Here is a 13,713-nt window from a genome sequence, read left to right on the forward strand (position 1 = left end):
TTTTGATGTTTTTCTACTCCTCTCATGAGCTCAAACAAGTTTCTAAAAGCATGAGTTTGCAACTACTTTACTTTTGGAGAAAATTCAAAACATTCATTATTCAATAGCGCCCAATAGCAAAAATCAGGTTTTGAATGAAGAATCACATTTCTTGGTAGAATCATGCAGGATTGAAATTTTTGATGGTTTTTTACTCCTCTCAACAGCCCAAACAAGTTTCTAAAAGGATGAGTTTGCAACTACTTTACTTTTGGAGAAAATTCAAAACATTCATTATTCAATAGGGCCCAAACTATCAAAAACCAGCGGTTTCAATGAACACACATTTCTTGGTAGAATCATGCAGGACTCAAATTTTTGATGTTTTTCTATTCCTCTCATGAGCCCAAACAAGTCTCTAAAAGCATGAGTTTGCAACTACTTTACTTTTGGAGAAAATTTAAAACATTCATTATTCAATAGAGCCCAATAGCAAAAATCAGGTTTTGAATGAAGAATCACATTTCTTGGTAGAATCATGCAGGATTGAAATTTTTGATGGTTTTTTACTCCTCTCAACAGCCCAAACAAGTTTCTAAAAGGATGAGTTTGCAACTACTTTACTTTTGGAGAAAATTCAAAACATTCATTATTCAATAGGGCCCAAACTATCAAAAACCAGCGGTTTCAATGAACACACATTTCTTGGAAGAATCATGCAGGACTGAAATTTTTGATGTTTTTCTACTTCTCTCATGAGCCCAAACAAGTTTCTAAAAGCATGAGTTTGCAACTACTTTACTTTTGGAGAAAATTCAAAACATTCATTATTCAATAGAGCCCAATAGCAAAAATCAGGTTTTGAATGAAGAATCACATTTCTTGGTAGAATCATGCAGGATTGAAATTTTTGATGGTTTTTTACTCCTCTCAACAGCCCAAACAAGTTTCTAAAAGGATGAGTTTGCAACTACTTTACTTTTGGAGAAAATTCAAAACATTCATTATTCAATAGGGCCCAAACTATCAAAAACCAGCGGTTTGAATGAACACACATTTCTTGGTAGAATCATGCAGGACTGAAATTTTTGATGTTTTTCTACTCCTCTCATGAGCCCAAACAAGTCTCTAAAAGCATGAGTTTGCAACTACTTTACTTTTGGAGAAAATTCAAAACATTCACTTTTCAATAGAGCCCAATAGCAAAAATCAGGTTTTGAATGAAGAATCACATTTCTTGGTAGAATCATGCAGGATTGAAATTTTTGATGGTTTTTTACTCCTCTCAACAGCCCAAACAAGTTTCTAAAAGGATGAGTTTGCAACTACTTTACTTTTGGAGAAAATTCAAAACATTCATTATTCAATAGGGCCCAAACTATCAAAAACCAGCGGTTTCAATGAACACACATTTCTTGGTAGAATCATGCAGGACTGAAATTTTTGATGTTTTTCTACTCCTCTCATGAGCCCAAACAAGTCTCTAAAAGCATGAGTTTGCAACTACTTTACTTTTGGAGAAAATTCAAAACATTCATTATTCAATAGAGCCCAATAGCAAAAATCAGGTTTTGAATGAAGAATCACATTTCTTGGTAGAATCATGCAGGATTGAAATTTTTGATGGTTTTTTACTCCTCTCAACAGCCCAAACAAGTTTCTAAAAGGATGAGTTTGCAACTACTTTACTTTTGGAGAAAATTCAAAACATTCATTATTCAATAGGGCCCAAACTATCAAAAACCAGCGGTTTCAATGAACACACATTTCTTGGTAGAATCATGCAGGACTGAAATTTTTGATGTTTTTCTACTCCTCTCATGAGCCCAAACAAGTCTCTAAAAGCATGAGTTTGCAACTACTTTACTTTTGGAGAAAATTCAAAACATTCACTTTTCAATAGAGCCCAATAGCAAAAATCAGGTTTTGAATGAAGAATCACATTTCTTGGTAGAATCATGCAGGATTGAAATTTTTGATGGTTTTTTACTCCTCTCAACAGCCCAAACAAGTTTCTAAAAGGATGAGATTGCAACTACTTTACTTTTGGAGAAAATTCAAAACATTCATTATTCAATAGGGCCCAAACTATCAAAAACCAGCGGTTTGAATGAACACACATTTCTTGGTAGAATCATGCAGGACTGAAATTTTTGATGTTTTTCTACTCCTCTCATGAGCCCAAACAAGTCTCTAAAAGCATGAGTTTGCAACTACTTTACTTTTGGAGAAAATTCAAAACATTCATTATTCAATAGAGCCCAATAGCAAAAATCAGGTTTTGAATGAAGAATCACATTTCTTGGTAGAAGCATGCAGGATTGAAATTTTTGATGGTTTTTTACTCCTCTCAACAGCCCAAACAAGTTTCTAAAAGGATGAGTTTGCAACTACTTTACTTTTGGAGAAAATTCAAAACATTCATTATTCAATAGGGCCCAAACTATCAAAAACCAGCGGTTTCAATGAACACACATTTCTTGGAAGAATCATGCAGGACTGAAATTTTTGATGTTTTTCTACTCCTCTCATGAGCCCAAACAAGTCTCTAAAAGCATGAGTTTGCAACTACTTTACTTTTGGAGAAAATTCAAAACATTCATTATTCAATAGAGCCCAATAGCAAAAATCAGGTTTTGAATGAAGAATCACATTTCTTGGTAGAATCATGCAGGATTGAAATTTTTGATGGTTTTTTACTCCTCTCAACAGCCCAAACAAGTTTCTAAAAGGATGAGTTTGCAACTACTTTACTTTTGGAGAAAATTCAAAACATTCATTATTCAATAGGGCCCAAACTATCAAAAACCAGCGGTTTCAATGAACACACATTTCTTGGAAGAATCATGCAGGACTGAAATTTTTGATGTTTTTCTACTCCTCTCATGAGCCCAAACAAGTCTCTAAAAGCATGAGTTTGCAACTACTTTACTTTTGGAGAAAATTCAAAACATTCATTATTCAATAGAGCCCAATAGCAAAAATCAGGTTTTGAATGAAGAATCACATTTCTTGGTAGAATCATGCAGGATTGAAATTTTTGATGGTTTTTTACTCCTCTCAACAGCCCAAACAAGTTTCTAAAAGGATGAGTTTGCAACTACTTTACTTTTGGAGAAAATTCAAAACATTCATTATTCAATAGGGCCCAAACTATCAAAAACCAGCGGTTTCAATGAACACACATTTCTTGTAGAATCATGCAGGACTGAAATTTTTGATGTTTTTCTACTCCTCTCATGAGCCCAAACAAGTCTCTAAAAGCATGAGTTTGCAACTACTTTACTTTTGGAGAAAATTCAAAACATTCATTATTCAATAGAGCCCAATAGCAAAAATCAGGTTTTGAATGAAGAATCACATTTCTTGGTAGAATCATGAAGGATTGAAATTTTTGATGGTTTTTTACTCCTCTCAACAGCCCAAACAAGTTTCTAAAAGGATGAGTTTGCAACTACTTTACTTTTGGAGAAAATTCAAAACATTCATTATTCAATAGGGCCCAAACTATCAAAAACCAGCGGTTTCAATGAACACACATTTCTTGGAAGAATCATGCAGGACTGAAATTTTTGATGTTTTTCTACTTCTCTCATGAGCCCAAACAAGTTTCTAAAAGCATGAGTTTGCAACTACTTTACTTTTGGAGAAAATTCAAAACATTCATTATTCAATAGAGCCCAATAGCAAAAATCAGGTTTTGAATGAAGAATCACAGTTCTTGGTAGAATCATGCAGGATTGAAATTTTTGATGGTTTTTTACTCCTCTCAACAGCCCAAACAAGTTTCTAAAAGGATGAGTTTGCAACTACTTTACTTTTGGAGAAAATTCAAAACATTCATTATTCAATAGAGCCCAATAGCAAAAATCAGGTTTTGAATGAAGAATCACATTTCTTGGTAGAATCATGCAGGATTGAAATTTTTGATGGTTTTTTACTCCTCTCAACAGCCCAAACAAGTTTCTAAAAGGATGAGTTTGCAACTACTTTACTTTTGGAGAAAATTCAAAACATTCATTATTCAATAGGGCCCAAACTATCAAAAACCAGCGGTTTCAATGAACACACATTTCTTGGTAGAATCATGCAGGACTGAAATTTTTGATGTTTTTCTACTCCTCTCATGAGCCCAAACAAGTCTCTAAAAGCATGAGTTTGCAACTACTTTACTTTTGGAGAAAATTCAAAACATTCATTATTCAATAGAGCCCAATAGCAAAAATCAGGTTTTGAATGAAGAATCACATTTCTTGGTAGAATCATGCAGGATTGAAATTTTTGATGGTTTTTTACTCCTCTCAACAGCCCAAACAAGTTTCTAAAAGGATGAGTTTGCAACTACTTTACTTTTGGAGAAAATTCAAAACATTCATTATTCAATAGGGCCCAAACTATCAAAAACCAGTGGTTTCAATGAACACACATTTCTTGGTAGAATCATGCAGGACTGAAATTTTTGATGTTTTTCTACTCCTCTCAACAGCCCAAACAAGTTTCTAAAAGGATGAGTTTGCAACTACTTTACTTTTGGAGAAAATTCAAAACATTCATTTTTCAATAGAGCCCAATAGCAAAAATCAGGTTTTGAATGAAGAATCACATTTCTTGGTAGAAGCATGCAGGATTGAAATTTTTGATGGTTTTTTACTCCTCTCAACAGCCCAAACAAGTTTCTAAAAGGATGAGTTTGCAACTACTTTACTTTTGGAGAAAATTCAAAACATTCATTATTCAATAGGGCCCAAACTATCAAAAACCAGCGGTTTCAATGAACACACATTTCTTGGTAGAATCATGCAGGACTGAAGTTTTTGATGTTTTTCTACTCCTCTCATGAGCCCAAACAAGTCTCTAAAAGCATGAGTTTGCAACTACTTTACTTTTGGAGAAAATTCAAAACATTCATTATTCAATAGAGCCCAATAGCAAAAATCAGGTTTTGAATGAAGAATCAAATTTCTTGGTAGAATCATGCAGGATTGAAATTTTTGATGGTTTTTTACTCCTCTCTACAGCCCAAACAAGTTTCTAAAAGGATGAGTTTGCAACTGCTTTACTTTTGGAGAAAATTCAAAACATTCATTATTCAATAGGGCCCAAACTATCAAAAACCAGCGGTTTGAATGAACACACATTTCTTGGTAGAATCATGCAGGACTCAAATTTTTGATGTTTTTCTACTCCTCTCATGAGCCCAAACAAGTTTCTAAAAGCGTGAGTTTGCAACTACTTTACTTTTGGAGAAAATTCAAAACATTCATTATTCAATAGAGCCCAATAGCAAAAATCAGGTTTTGAATGAAGAATCACATTTCTTGGTAGAAGCATGCAGGATTGAAATTTTTGATGGTTTTTTACTCCTCTCAACAGCCCAAACAAGTTTCTAAAAGGATGAGTTTGCAACTGCTTTACTTTTGGAGAAAATTCAAAACATTCATTATTCAATAGGGCCCAAACTATCAAAAACCAGCGGTTTCAATGAACACACATTTCTTGGTAGAATCATGCAGGACTGAAGTTTTTGATGTTTTTCTACTCCTCTCATGAGCCCAAACAAGTCTCTAAAAGCATGAGTTTGCAACTACTTTACTTTTGGAGAAAATTCAAAACATTCATTATTCAATAGAGCCCAATAGCAAAAATCAGGTTTTGAATGAAGAATCAAATTTCTTGGTAGAATCATGCAGGATTGAAATTTTTGATGGTTTTTTACTCCTCTCTACAGCCCAAACAAGTTTCTAAAAGGATGAGTTTGCAACTGCTTTACTTTTGGAGAAAATTCAAAACATTCATTATTCAATAGGGCCCAAACTATCAAAAACCAGCGGTTTGAATGAACACACATTTCTTGGTAGAATCATGCAGGACTCAAATTTTTGATGTTTTTCTACTCCTCTCATGAGCCCAAACAAGTTTCTAAAAGCATGAGTTTGCAACTACTTTACTTTTGGAGAAAATTCAAAACATTCATTATTCAATAGAGCCCAATAGCAAAAATCAGGTTTTGAATGAAGAATCACATTTCTTGGTAGAATCATGCAGGATTGAAATTTGTGATGGTTTTTTACTCCTCTCAACAGCCCAAACAAGTTTCTAAAAGGATGAGTTTGCAACTACTTTACTTTTGGAGAAAATTCAAAACATTCATTATTCAATAGGGCCCAAACTATCAAAAACCAGCGGTTTCAATGAACACACATTTCTTGGTAGAATCATGCAGGACTGAAATTTTTGATGTTTTTCTACTCCTCTCATGAGCCCAAACAAGTCTCTAAAAGCATGAGTTTGCAACTACTTTACTTTTGGAGAAAATTCAAAACATTCATTATTCAATAGAGCCCAATAGCAAAAATCAGGTTTTGAATGAAGAATCACATTTCTTGGTAGAATCATGCAGGATTGAAATTTGTGATGGTTTTTTACTCCTCTCAACAGCCCAAACAAGTTTCTAAAAGGATGAGTTTGCAACTACTTTACTTTTGGAGAAAATTCAAAACATTCATTATTCAATAGGGCCCAAACTATCAAAAACCAGCGGTTTCAATGAACACACATTTCTTGGTAGAATCATGCAGGACTGAAATTTTTGATGTTTTTCTACTCCTCTCATGAGCCCAAACAAGTCTCTAAAAGCATGAGTTTGCAACTACTTTACTTTTGGAGAAAATTCAAAACATTCATTATTCAATAGAGCCCAATAGCAAAAATCAGGTTTTGAATGAAGAATCACATTTCTTGGTAGAATCATGCAGGATTGAAATTTTTGATGGTTTTTTACTCCTCTCAACAGCCCAAACAAGTTTCTAAAAGGATGAGTTTGCAACTACTTTACTTTTGGAGAAAATTCAAAACATTCATTATTCAATAGGGCCCAAACTATCAAAAACCAGCGGTTTCAATGAACACACATTTCTTGGAAGAATCATGCAGGACTGAAATTTTTGATGTTTTTCTACTCCTCTCATGAGCCCAAACAAGTCTCTAAAAGCATGAGTTTGCAACTACTTTACTTTTGGAGAAAATTCAAAACATTCATTATTCAATAGAGCCCAATAGCAAAAATCAGGTTTTGAATGAAGAATCACATTTCTTGGTAGAATCATGCAGGATTGAAATTTTTGATGGTTTTTTACTCCTCTCAACAGCCCAAACAAGTTTCTAAAAGGATGAGTTTGCAACTACTTTACTTTTGGAGAAAATTCAAAACATTCATTATTCAATAGGGCCCAAACTATCAAAAACCAGCGGTTTCAATGAACACACATTTCTTGGAAGAATCATGCAGGACTGAAATTTTTGATGTTTTTCTACTCCTCTCATGAGCCCAAACAAGTCTCTAAAAGCATGAGTTTGCAACTACTTTACTTTTGGAGAAAATTCAAAACATTCATTATTCAATAGAGCCCAATAGCAAAAATCAGGTTTTGAATGAAGAATCACATTTCTTGGTAGAATCATGCAGGATTGAAATTTTTGATGGTTTTTTACTCCTCTCAACAGCCCAAACAAGTTTCTAAAAGGATGAGTTTGCAACTACTTTACTTTTGGAGAAAATTCAAAACATTCATTATTCAATAGGGCCCAAACTATCAAAAACCAGCGGTTTCAATGAACACACATTTCTTGTAGAATCATGCAGGACTGAAATTTTTGATGTTTTTCTACTCCTCTCATGAGCCCAAACAAGTCTCTAAAAGCATGAGTTTGCAACTACTTTACTTTTGGAGAAAATTCAAAACATTCATTATTCAATAGAGCCCAATAGCAAAAATCAGGTTTTGAATGAAGAATCACATTTCTTGGTAGAATCATGCAGGATTGAAATTTTTGATGGTTTTTTACTCCTCTCAACAGCCCAAACAAGTTTCTAAAAGGATGAGTTTGCAACTACTTTACTTTTGGAGAAAATTCAAAACATTCATTATTCAATAGGGCCCAAACTATCAAAAACCAGCGGTTTCAATGAACACACATTTCTTGGTAGAATCATGCAGGACTGAAATTTTTGATGTTTTTCTACTCCTCTCATGAGCCCAAACAAGTCTCTAAAAGCATGAGTTTGCAACTACTTTACTTTTGGAGAAAATTCAAAACATTCATTATTCAATAGAGCCCAATAGCAAAAATCAGGTTTTGAATGAAGAATCACATTTCTTGGTAGAATCATGCAGGATTGAAATTTTTGATGGTTTTTTACTCCTCTCTACAGCCCAAACAAGTTTCTAAAAGGATGAGTTTGCAACTGCTTTACTTTTGGAGAAAATTCAAAACATTCATTATTCAATAGGGCCCAAACTATCAAAAACCAGCGGTTTGAATGAACACACATTTCTTGGTAGAATCATGCAGGACTCAAATTTTTGATGTTTTTCTACTCCTCTCATGAGCTCAAACAAGTTTCTAAAAGCATGAGTTTGCAACTACTTTACTTTTGGAGAAAATTCAAAACATTCATTATTCAATAGCGCCCAATAGCAAAAATCAGGTTTTGAATGAAGAATCACATTTCTTGGTAGAATCATGCAGGATTGAAATTTTTGATGGTTTTTTACTCCTCTCAACAGCCCAAACAAGTTTCTAAAAGGATGAGTTTGCAACTACTTTACTTTTGGAGAAAATTCAAAACATTCATTATTCAATAGGGCCCAAACTATCAAAAACCAGCGGTTTCAATGAACACACATTTCTTGGTAGAATCATGCAGGACTCAAATTTTTGATGTTTTTCTATTCCTCTCATGAGCCCAAACAAGTCTCTAAAAGCATGAGTTTGCAACTACTTTACTTTTGGAGAAAATTTAAAACATTCATTATTCAATAGAGCCCAATAGCAAAAATCAGGTTTTGAATGAAGAATCACATTTCTTGGTAGAATCATGCAGGATTGAAATTTTTGATGGTTTTTTACTCCTCTCAACAGCCCAAACAAGTTTCTAAAAGGATGAGTTTGCAACTACTTTACTTTTGGAGAAAATTCAAAACATTCATTATTCAATAGGGCCCAAACTATCAAAAACCAGCGGTTTCAATGAACACACATTTCTTGGAAGAATCATGCAGGACTGAAATTTTTGATGTTTTTCTACTTCTCTCATGAGCCCAAACAAGTTTCTAAAAGCATGAGTTTGCAACTACTTTACTTTTGGAGAAAATTCAAAACATTCATTATTCAATAGAGCCCAATAGCAAAAATCAGGTTTTGAATGAAGAATCACAGTTCTTGGTAGAATCATGCAGGATTGAAATTTTTGATGGTTTTTTACTCCTCTCAACAGCCCAAACAAGTTTCTAAAAGGATGAGTTTGCAACTACTTTACTTTTGGAGAAAATTCAAAACATTCATTATTCAATAGAGCCCAATAGCAAAAATCAGGTTTTGAATGAAGAATCACATTTCTTGGTAGAATCATGCAGGATTGAAATTTTTGATGGTTTTTTACTCCTCTCAACAGCCCAAACAAGTTTCTAAAAGGATGAGTTTGCAACTACTTTACTTTTGGAGAAAATTCAAAACATTCATTATTCAATAGGGCCCAAACTATCAAAAACCAGCGGTTTCAATGAACACACATTTCTTGGTAGAATCATGCAGGACTGAAATTTTTGATGTTTTTCTACTCCTCTCATGAGCCCAAACAAGTCTCTAAAAGCATGAGTTTGCAACTACTTTACTTTTGGAGAAAATTCAAAACATTCATTATTCAATAGAGCCCAATAGCAAAAATCAGGTTTTGAATGAAGAATCACATTTCTTGGTAAAATCATGCAGGATTGAAATTTTTGATGGTTTTTTACTCCTCTAAACAGCCCAAACAAGTTTCTAAAAGGATGAGTTTGCAACTACTTTACTTTTGGAGAAAATTCAAAACATTCATTATTCAATAGGGCCCAAACTATCAAAAACCAGCGGTTTCAATGAACACACATTTCTTGGTAGAATCATGCAGGACTGAAATTTTTGATGTTTTTCTACTCCTCTCATGAGCCCAAACAAGTTTCTAAAAGCATGAGTTTGCAACTACTTTACTTTTGGAGAAAATTCAAAACATTCACTATTCAATAGAGCCCAATAGCAAAAATCAGGTTTTGAATGAAGAATCACATTTCTTGGTAAAATCATGCAGGATTGAAATTTTTGATGGTTTTTTACTCCTCTCAACAGCCCAAACAAGTTTCTAAAAGGATGAGTTTGCAACTACTTTACTTTTGGAGAAAATTCAAAACATTCATTATTCAATAGGGCCCAAACTATCAAAAACCAGCAGTTTCAATGAACACACATTTCTTGGTAGAATCATGCAGGACTGAAATTTTTGATGTTTTTCTACTCCTCTCATGAGCCCAAACAAGTCTCTAAAAGCATGAGTTTGCAACTACTTTACTTTTGGAGAAAATTCAAAACATTCATTATTCAATAGAGCCCAATAGCAAAAATCAGGTTTTGAATGAAGAATCACATTTCTTGGTAGAATCATGCAGGATTGAAATTTTTGATGGTTTTTTACTCCTCTCTACAGCCCAAACAAGTTTCTAAAAGGATGAGTTTGCAACTGCGTTACTTTTGGAGAAAATTCAAAACATTCATTATTCAATAGGGCCCAAACTATCAAAAACCAGCGGTTTGAATGAACACACATTTCTTGGTAGAATCATGCAGGACTCAAATTTTTGATGTTTTTCTACTCCTCTCATGAGCTCAAACAAGTTTCTAAAAGCATGAGTTTGCAACTACTTTACTTTTGGAGAAAATTCAAAACATTCATTATTCAATAGCGCCCAATAGCAAAAATCAGGTTTTGAATGAAGAATCACATTTCTTGGTAGAATCATGCAGGATTGAAATTTTTGATGGTTTTTTACTCCTCTCAACAGCCCAAACAAGTTTCTAAAAGGATGAGTTTGCAACTACTTTACTTTTGGAGAAAATTCAAAACATTCATTATTCAATAGGGCCCAAACTATCAAAAACCAGCGGTTTCAATGAACACACATTTCTTGGTAGAATCATGCAGGACTCAAATTTTTGATGTTTTTCTATTCCTCTCATGAGCCCAAACAAGTCTCTAAAAGCATGAGTTTGCAACTACTTTACTTTTGGAGAAAATTTAAAACATTCATTATTCAATAGAGCCCAATAGCAAAAATCAGGTTTTGAATGAAGAATCACATTTCTTGGTAAAATCATGCAGGATTGAAATTTTTGATGGTTTTTTACTCCTCTCAACAGCCCAAACAAGTTTCTAAAAGGATGAGTTTGCAACTACTTTACTTTTGGAGAAAATTCAAAACATTCATTATTCAATAGGGCCCAAACTATCAAAAACCAGCGGTTTCAATGAACACACATTTCTTGGTAGAATCATGCAGGACTGAAATTTTTGATGTTTTTCTACTCCTCTCATGAGCCCAAACAAGTCTCTAAAAGCATGAGTTTGCAACTACTTTACTTTTGGAGAAAATTCAAAACATTCATTATTCAATAGAGCCCAATAGCAAAAATCAGGTTTTGAATGAAGAATCACATTTCTTGGTAGAATCATGCAGGATTGAAATTTTTGATGGTTTTTTACTCCTCTCAACAGCCCAAACAAGTTTCTAAAAGGATGAGTTTGCAACTACTTTACTTTTGGAGAAAATTCAAAACATTCATTATTCAATAGGGCCCAAACTATCAAAAACCAGTGGTTTCAATGAACACACATTTCTTGGTAGAATCATGCAGGACTGAAATTTTTGATGTTTTTCTACTCCTCTCAACAGCCCAAACAAGTTTCTAAAAGGATGAGTTTGCAACTACTTTACTTTTGGAGAAAATTCAAAACATTCATTATTCAATAGAGCCCAATAGCAAAAATCAGGTTTTGAATGAAGAATCACATTTCTTGGTAGAAGCATGCAGGATTGAAATTTTTGATGGTTTTTTACTCCTCTCAACAGCCCAAACAAGTTTCTAAAAGGATGAGTTTGCAACTACTTTACTTTTGGAGAAAATTCAAAACATTCATTATTCAATAGGGCCCAAACTATCAAAAACCAGCGGTTTCAATGAACACACATTTCTTGGTAGAATCATGCAGGACTGAAGTTTTTGATGTTTTTCTACTCCTCTCATGAGCCCAAACAAGTCTCTAAAAGCATGAGTTTGCAACTACTTTACTTTTGGAGAAAATTCAAAACATTCATTATTCAATAGAGCCCAATAGCAAAAATCAGGTTTTGAATGAAGAATCAAATTTCTTGGTAGAATCATGCAGGATTGAAATTTTTGATGGTTTTTTACTCCTCTCTACAGCCCAAACAAGTTTCTAAAAGGATGAGTTTGCAACTGCTTTACTTTTGGAGAAAATTCAAAACATTCATTATTCAATAGGGCCCAAACTATCAAAAACCAGCGGTTTGAATGAACACACATTTCTTGGTAGAATCATGCAGGACTCAAATTTTTGATGTTTTTCTACTCCTCTCATGAGCCCAAACAAGTTTCTAAAAGCATGAGTTTGCAACTACTTTACTTTTGGAGAAAATTCAAAACATTCATTATTCAATAGAGCCCAATAGCAAAAATCAGGTTTTGAATGAAGAATCACATTTCTTGGTAGAAGCATGCAGGATTGAAATTTTTGATGGTTTTTTACTCCTCTCAACAGCCCAAACAAGTTTCTAAAAGGATGAGTTTGCAACTACTTTACTTTTGGAGAAAATTCAAAACATTCATTATTCAATAGGGCCCAAACTATCAAAAACCAGCGGTTTCAATTAACACACATTTCTTGGTAGAATCATGCAGGACTGAAGTTTTTGATGTTTTTCTACTCCTCTCATGAGCCCAAACAAGTCTCTAAAAGCATGAGTTTGCAACTACTTTACTTTTGGAGAAAATTCAAAACATTCATTATTCAATAGAGCCCAATAGCAAAAATCAGGTTTTGAATGAAGAATCAAATTTCTTGGTAGAATCATGCAGGATTGAAATTTTTGATGGTTTTTTACTCCTCTCTACAGCCCAAACAAGTTTCTAAAAGGATGAGTTTGCAACTGCTTTACTTTTGGAGAAAATTCAAAACATTCATTATTCAATAGGGCCCAAACTATCAAAAACCAGCGGTTTGAATGAACACACATTTCTTGGTAGAATCATGCAGGACTCAAATTTTTGATGTTTTTCTACTCCTCTCATGAGCCCAAACAAGTTTCTAAAAGCATGAGTTTGCAACTACTTTACTTTTGGAGAAAATTCAAAACATTCATTATTCAATAGAGCCCAATAGCAAAAATCAGGTTTTGAATGAAGAATCACATTTCTTGGTAGAATCATGCAGGATTGAAATTTGTGATGGTTTTTTACTCCTCTCAACAGCCCAAACAAGTTTCTAAAAGGATGAGTTTGCAACTACTTTACTTTTGGAGAAAATTCAAAACATTCATTATTCAATAGAGCCCAATAGCAAAAATCAGGTTTTGAATGAAGAATCACATTTCTTGGTAGAAGCATGCAGGATTGAAATTTTTGATGGTTTTTTACTCCTCTCAACAGCCCAAACAAGTTTCTAAAAGGATGAGTTTGCAACTACTTTACTTTTGGAGAAAATTCAAAACATTCATTATTCAATAGGGCCCAAACTATCAAAAACCAGCGGTTTCAATGAACACACATTTCTTGGTAGAATCATGCAGGACTGAAGTTTTTGATGTTTTTCTACTCCTCTCATGAGCCCAAACAAGTCTCTAAAAG

Source organism: Dendrobates tinctorius, unplaced genomic scaffold, assembly GCF_039654945.1.
Source record: "Dendrobates tinctorius isolate UK_male_01 unplaced genomic scaffold, ASM3965494v1 ptg000068l, whole genome shotgun sequence".
In the NCBI taxonomy this organism is placed as follows: domain Eukaryota; kingdom Metazoa; phylum Chordata; class Amphibia; order Anura; family Dendrobatidae; genus Dendrobates; species Dendrobates tinctorius.